This window comes from Pongo pygmaeus, chromosome 16, assembly GCF_028885625.2.
Source record: "Pongo pygmaeus isolate AG05252 chromosome 16, NHGRI_mPonPyg2-v2.0_pri, whole genome shotgun sequence".
NCBI lineage: Eukaryota > Metazoa > Chordata > Mammalia > Primates > Hominidae > Pongo > Pongo pygmaeus.
Window position 1 is genome coordinate 33,084,452 of NC_072389.2, and position 7,536 is coordinate 33,091,987.

Sequence of the window (7,536 nt, forward strand, 5' to 3'; positions counted from 1 at the left end):
TGCAAAGGTCCAAGGAACATCTTATCACATCCCACTGGAAAAAGGGCCAAACCGCTTAACCATAGGTACATCCTATCAATATCCTGCCGGGCAGCAAGCCAGATGGCCCAGACCCCTCCCGCCCATACCTATAAGTACCCCAGCCTTTAAGCAGCGGTGGGCACTGGCTTCAGGCTGATCCCCCATCTCTGCAGGTTTTTGCAATATGCTTGTGTGGCTGTTGAGCCCCCTTCTCTCTGTGTGTCTTTCTTGAACCCTCATCCCTTCAAAACCTCACGGCAACAAATACTTGTTTTTTTCTTAAAGTTAAAGAATGAGTGGGATCCAAGGAATCAAGTGGTAGACCAGGAGCATGTCCAAGTTATTTTCAGGAAACAGCAATAAAGCACAAAGGCAAAATTTCCAACAGAAATTCTTTTAATAACTTAGCTTGTCTCAGGGATTACCATCTCCTCCCCTTTAGTAGAATAGTGTGACTTATCACTGTAGACCAATTACTCCACTTCAGTAAACACCTTAGAATGAAGTTTTGAATCACATCTGTCTACCTGAAAGCTCAGAGGTGGAATCAGGCAAATACCCACAAAAACAAACACAAAAAACTCAACAACAAAACACCTCAAATGAGGACAAATGTTTTTCAAAAAGTGCCTGGATAAGAAAGCCTAGATTGTAAACAGTAAACACAATTCTGTATTCAAGCCCCAGTTTGTGTTAATAGCTGGGGTTATTTAGTTAATAACCAGACAGTTTTAACTCTATGGCTAACCCCATTTCTTTCTTTATATAGACAGACAGAGCTAGTACTGCTATATTAACAACTACCAATATACTGCTTTGTCCTTTAAGATTTATCTGCCACACAAGGCTTAAACCACAAAACCAAGTTTCTCTACTAAGGCTAAGAATACTGCATCTATGCAGGGATGAGAAGCTTATCACATACTCACACTCACACACACCAAGCTCTTGGGAGTCAACTTCCAGCTATGCATTGGTTTTATGCCCCTCTATCTTTTATTTCCATTCTTTCTCAATTTTCCTGTCATACAAAACATGGTAGGGCCGGGCATGGTGGCTCATGCCTGTAATCCCAGCACTTTGGGAGGTCCAGGTGGGAAGATCGGCTGAGGTCAGGAGTTCAAGACCAGCCTGGCCAATATGGCGAAACCCTGTCTCTACTGAAAATACAAAAATTAGCTAGGCGTGATGGTGCATGCCTGCAGTCCCAGCTACGCAGGAGGCTGAGGAAGGAGAATTGCCTGAACCCAGGAGGCGGAGGTTGCAGTGAGCCGAGATTGTGTGACTGTACTCCAGCCTGGGAGCCTCGGTGGCAGAGTGAGGCTCCATCTCTAAATAAATAAATAAATAACCACAGTAGAAATCTCAACACATTTGCACCTGGTTCTGGTTACCCAGTAATATTACTTGTGTGCAAGTAAGCAAGAGACCAAAACCACAGAGCAAGTGGACAGGGTGGGAATTACAGGGTAGGGAACAGATATAAAAACACAGATGTGCAGATTTCAGCAGCAACCTCAAAGATCCACACATCCTGTGTTGCAGCAGAAGGCTCTTTGCAAGCGTAAGTCCCTTCACCCATCACTGCTATCCTTGGACCCCAAAGCAGGGCCACAGCTTTTACTTTTGAACCTAGGGTCCTCAGAATGAGTGTGTGAAGTCCATAAACACAATCTGGATGAAAACAGATGACACACCACACCTACATGACCTGTCTGACTGTTAAATTCATGTTACAAAACACTGACTTTAGGATTTATTTTTGAAACTTTTTTCAACCGAGAAAATAACACACTCCTTGGGGAAGGGTCACAGATTGAGAAGACAGGCCCCGGGTAAAAATTATGAAGACAGCACCTGAAGTTGATAGGCCTGCCTAGGAGAGAAATACAGGCACTGTCACACCACCACAGGGGACTGCTGCTGTCTGAGGTCAGCAGGCCAGTTCACACGCCATGCAAGGTGGCTACTGAGCCGAGTCATAAAAATCTTCCAGATCATCATGGAACAAGTCCCACTCATTTTCAAAGTCTGTCAGTTCATCGTCCCCATCTGCAGCCAAAAGCGGAAGCAACATCTCGCCCAGCTCAAAGGTGACAACCTCTTCTTCATTGTTGTCAAAGGGGTCATTGTTCTCTCTTTCCTCAATGAACTCCCAGAAGTGGTTCCTTCACTGGGCCCAGTATCTGCTTACCTGTCTCTGTGTATCCTTTCCATGGTCATCAGGGTATGCCTGCTTGTAAAAACACTTCCCCCCAGGTGGGCAGCTCCTCCGTCCTTCATCAAAATCCCTTCATGTCTGGCTGCTCATTGCCTCCTTGTCCTTCTGGATGAATTTCTGCTTCTCTTCTTTCTCCCACCCGGTACTCACTGGGAATGACAAAGTTAGATGTGATCCAGCATTCTGGGTAGGACACTGATCTTGCTCTCAAATAGCTTAGTGCCCTTCCACTTGTGAATACTTGAGACAGTAAGCATGGCTGCAGCTGGAGAGGATCCCAAAGCTATGCTCACCTCCATGCAGATCCCACACACTGTATCCTTGCTGCACTGCACAGCAAATGAGAGCTCCATTTCCTTCTCATGGGCCTCAGGGCAAGATTTTTATATGCTGTGGTCTCTGGGCAGCATCCATTGGATGTAGGACCTCCAGCTCACAGGATCACATGACTCTCTGTGAAGATACACACAGTTCTACCCATTTCCGCCTCTCCCACTGCAGCCTAGGGGCAAAGCGGCTTCTTTGTTATCACAGCTGTTTGCTCCTTCTCTGATTCTCCCTTGGTCACTGCGGAAAGGGGCAGCACAGCTGCAGTAGAGTTGCCCAGGAACAAACTCAACAGCATCCACCCAGTCCTCTGAACCCGCTCCTACAGTTGCAAAGTTTGAATGTGACTCAGCTTCGCCTGTATTCATTTCCACAAGTGGTCCAGCTATGAAGGAGAGACTTGAGGAAGCAACAAAGAATGAATTTGTAGTTAGATCTAATGTAGCGGTTGCTTCTTCCGGTTTCAGTGGCTTGCTGTGTTCACGTCTGCAGCGGCCTCCATAAACACAGAACCCTGGCTGAAAATACTTGCCCAATACGTCATGTGGACTGTCAGAGAGGGAATGCAAGTAGCGACAGTTATCTCCTTCCTTACAAATCCCATGCACAAAATCCCAGCAGGTGACCTGTTTAGTTCAGCGGTTGCCGCAGCTACTGCCACTCCTTCTTCCCACCTCCAGGGATGGGGACGGGGACGGGATTGTGACTACGGAATAGGGTCGGGATAGCTGACGCTGCAGGTCCTGCTCCTGATATTGTGGCTGTTGTTCTGGGAGCTGCAGCCTCCACTGTTTCTGTTTATCCCACACATTCATTTTTGGTAAAATTAACTTTGATCCCATGGTTAAGATGATATGTAGGCCAATATACTTTTATATCAATTGTTTCTTTTCTGGCAATGATGATATGATAATAATAACTTAATTTATTTATTTTTGATACAGAGTCTCGCTCTGTCGCCCAGGCTGGAGTGCACTGGCCTGATCTCAGCTCACTGCAAGCTTCGCCTCCCGCGTTCACGCCATTCTCCTGACTCAGCCTCTGGAGTAGCTGGGATTACAGGCGCCCGCCACCACGCCCCGCTAATTTTTTTGTATTTTTAGTAGAGACGGGGTTGCACTGTGTTAGCCAGGATGGTCTCTAACTCCTGACCTCGTGATCCACCTGCCTCGGCCTCCCAAAGTGTTGGGGTTACAGGCGTGAGCCACCACATCTGGCCGATAATAATAACTTTAAAAATAGTAAGCTCCAGCCAGGCTTGGTGGCTCAGGCCTGTAATCCCAGTGCTTTGGGAAGCCAAGGCAGGAGGATCACTTCAGACCAGGAGTCAGAGACCCTCCTGGGCAACATAATATGATCCCATCTCAAAGAAGAAAAAGAAAAAAAAAATCCTAGAAAAAATTAGCTGGGTATGCCAGGGGCGGTGGCTCACCACTGTAATCCCAGCACTTTGGGAGGCCGAGGCGGGTGGATCACGAGGTCAGGAGATCTAGACCATCTTGGCTAACACGGTGAAACCCCGTCTCTACAAAAAATACAAAAAAATTAGCCGGGCATGGTGGGGGACACCTGTAGTCCCAGCTACTCTGGAGGCTGAGGCAGGAGAATGGTGTGAACCCGGGAGGCGGAGCTTGCAGTGAGCTGAGATCGCACCACTGCACTCCAGCCTGGGTGACAGAGCCAGACTCCGACTCAAAAAAATAAAATAAAAATAAAAATAAAAATTAGCTGGGCATAGTAGTGTATACCTGCAGTCCCAGGTACTCGGGAAGCTGAGGTAGAAGGAACACGTGAGTCTGAGCTGTCCAGGCTGTAGTGAGCTATGATCGCACCACTGCACTCCAGCCTGGACCAGGGAGTGGAGTGAGACACCTATTCGGAAAAAAAAAAAAAAAAAAGACCACGTGTGGTGGCTCACGCCTGTAATCCCAGCACTTTGGGAGGCCAAGGCAGGCAGATCACCTGAGGTCGGGAGTTTGAGACCAGCCTGACCAACGTGGAGAAACCCCATCTCTACTAAAAATACAAAATTAGCCGGGTGTGGTGGCGGGCGCCTGTAATTCCCAGCTACTCAGGAGGCTGAGGCAGGAGAATTGCTTGAACCTGGGAGGCAGAGGTTGCGGTGAGCCGGGATCGCACTATTGCACTCCAGCCTGGGCAACAAGAGGAAAACTCCGTCTCAAAAAAAAAAATTAGAATATGATAAAGGTGGAATTTCTAGGGAAGGGGGGAAAATCATGTTAGGAAACTAGAGGTGTTGGTGGGAGAGAGGAAGATTATCTGTCTAGCACATACACCCTATAACACATACATTTCACCTAGACTTTTGGCTTAACATTTTTAACACTAAACCAGCAGGAGTCTAGAGAAAATACAAAATAATTTTCTTATCTACTTTACTCTAGACAAATTTAAAATCTTGCTTTTAGAAAAAAACAAGCAAAAACACACTTAAAAAATACATTTGTTACGTATATGAAAGAAATGGTTTGTTGACATCATTTAATTATCTCTTACACATTTGTAAGAATATTACACTATCATAAAAATGATCTATGAATATGAAGGGTAAGTAATAAAAAGGAAATGCAAATGAAGAATAAATATGCAAAAACAGTCCATAAACTACAAATTAAAAATGCAAATGTTTGTTTATTTATTTATTTTTTGAGACAGAGTCTCGCTCTGTTGCCCAGGCTTGAGTGCAGTGTCTCAGTTTAAGCTCATTACAACCTCTGCCTCCTGGGTTCATGCGATTCTCCTGCCTCAGCCTCCCAAGTAGCTGAGATTACAGGTGTGCACCACTACTCCTGGCTAATTTTTGTATTTTTAGTAGAAACGGGTTTTGCCATTTTGGGCAGGCTGGTCTTGAACTACTGACCTCAGGTGATCTGTCTGCCTCAGCCTCCCAAAGTACTGGGATTACAGCATGAGCCACCACACCCAGACAAAAATGCTAATGTTTAAATACAAGTTTTGGCCTTTATAGTCAGCAAAGATTATAAAGAAAAATGATATCTAGGATGGGTATCGGTTTGGGGAAATGTTAATTCTCATAAATTATTTTTGGAATATAATTTCTAAAACAAATTATATTTGTTGGAGGCCACTCCACATCAAGATTTACAAGGAGCATGCACTTTAATATAGCAACTCTAGCTCTATTAATGTGACCTAAGGAAATAGCTGTCCAAAGATATGTGTGTAGGTACGTTTCTTATAGTTCACGTTAACAGCAATACATTGTAAAACATCTAAATGTGAAGAAAAAGATAAAATAACTTGTAGGAATCTGTAAGGTGAGATGCTAGATGCCCATTAAAAATTATTTAATGCAGGTGACTTCCTGCTGCCAAGGATAAAAAAGAAAGAACAGGGCCGGGCGCGGTGGCTCACGCCTGTAATCCCAGCACTTTGGGAGGCCGAGGCAGGCGGATCACAAGGTCAGGAGTTCCAGACAATCCGGCTAACACGGTGAAACCCTGTCGCTACTAAAAATACAAAAAATTAGCCTGGTGTGGTGGTGGGCGCCTGTAGTCCCAGCTACTCGGGAGGCTGAGGCAGGAGAACAGTGTGAACCTGGGAGGCGGAGCTTGCAATGAGCTGAGATCGTGCCACCGCACTCCAGCCTGGGTGACAGAGTGAGACTCCATCTCAAAAAAGAAAAGAAAAAAAAAAGGAAAAAACATATAACGCAGGGATATTCTAAGTGATATGGGTGGAGTTTACAGTTTTTTTAAATAAAATGTACTTTACACACAAAAATAAGACATTGATTTTTTTTTTGTAAAAAAATGCATATTTCCTCAGGGTTTAAAATATATGTAAATACCAAATACAGGAAAAAATTGAACCAAAAGCAAAATTAAAAATCTACTTCACCCTCACACATAACGATAGTACAGTCTATGCCAAGATTTTGTTTACAAAGGCCTAGGAAAATTCAAAACCTGCATCATTCAACACTAATATCCCCCTAAGAATAGACATCTGATAGAAAGGAGGCATTCTCAGGGGCATAAATGTACATCCTTTGTGGAATATATCTACGCTAATGCTGCCTTTGTAATTTTCTCAGCTTTAGCTCTGATGTTGTATTGAGTGTTCTCTACTAACCTAACTGTACAGTGCATTGTGGTGTTTAAGTGTCATTGTAGTACATTCTAACATCTAATTGCCCTTCAAAGTAATTGATCTTCATGAATTTTTTAAAATCCTCTAAAAGCTCTACTATTTAATGAATATTTGGATGGGACTGGTGTAGTAATTAAAATACTTAAAATTTTAATAAAAGTAAATGTTAAAATAACTATCCTTGTTACAAAATCATTTAGAATATTCTAAAGCGTTAGTAACAATGTGTTCATCACAGGACACTAGCAGTCATGGATTTGATTGTTAAATGGGTCTATTTTAGTTTATATGCTAAAGTGATATGGCCAGGTGTCATTGACATAGCCAAAATTGACAATTAGTGTTCTTTACTGCTTATAAGTGATATGACTCCTTACAAATTTTGGAAACTTTGGGAGAACTGCATGATATTGAAATTTGTACCTAATGTTGATGTGGGGCAGGCAAGCCTCCAGATTAGATCTTAGCCCGGGATGGCTTTTGGTGAGCTGGTGGTGTTGGACAGCAACTTTTACTGAGGCGGTGGTGCACAGCAGCAGCAGAAATACTGTTGTGGAGCAGGGCTCCCGGGTAGGTGGTGTGCCCAGAGTAACAGCTCAGGGGCACTTCTCCAGTCATGTTTATATCCACATTTTTATTTTTATTTTATTTTAGATAGAGTCTCACTCTGTTGCCCAGGCTGGAGTGCAATGGCGCAATCTCAGCTCATCTCACGGCAACCTCTGCCTCCTGGGTTCAAGCAATTCTCCTGCCTCAGCCTCCCTAGTAGCTGAGATTACAGGCAACGGTCATCATGCCTGGCAAATTTTTTTTTTTTTTTTTTTTTTTTTTTT

At 43.9% G+C, this 7,536-nt stretch overlaps 1 pseudogene; it reads right to left on the bottom strand.

The window, feature by feature from the left end:
* Positions 1-1,987: 1,987 nt before the first annotated feature.
* Positions 1,988-7,321, bottom strand: LOC129014580 (E3 ubiquitin-protein ligase makorin-1-like; annotated as a pseudogene).
* Positions 7,322-7,536: the final 215 nt, after the last annotated feature.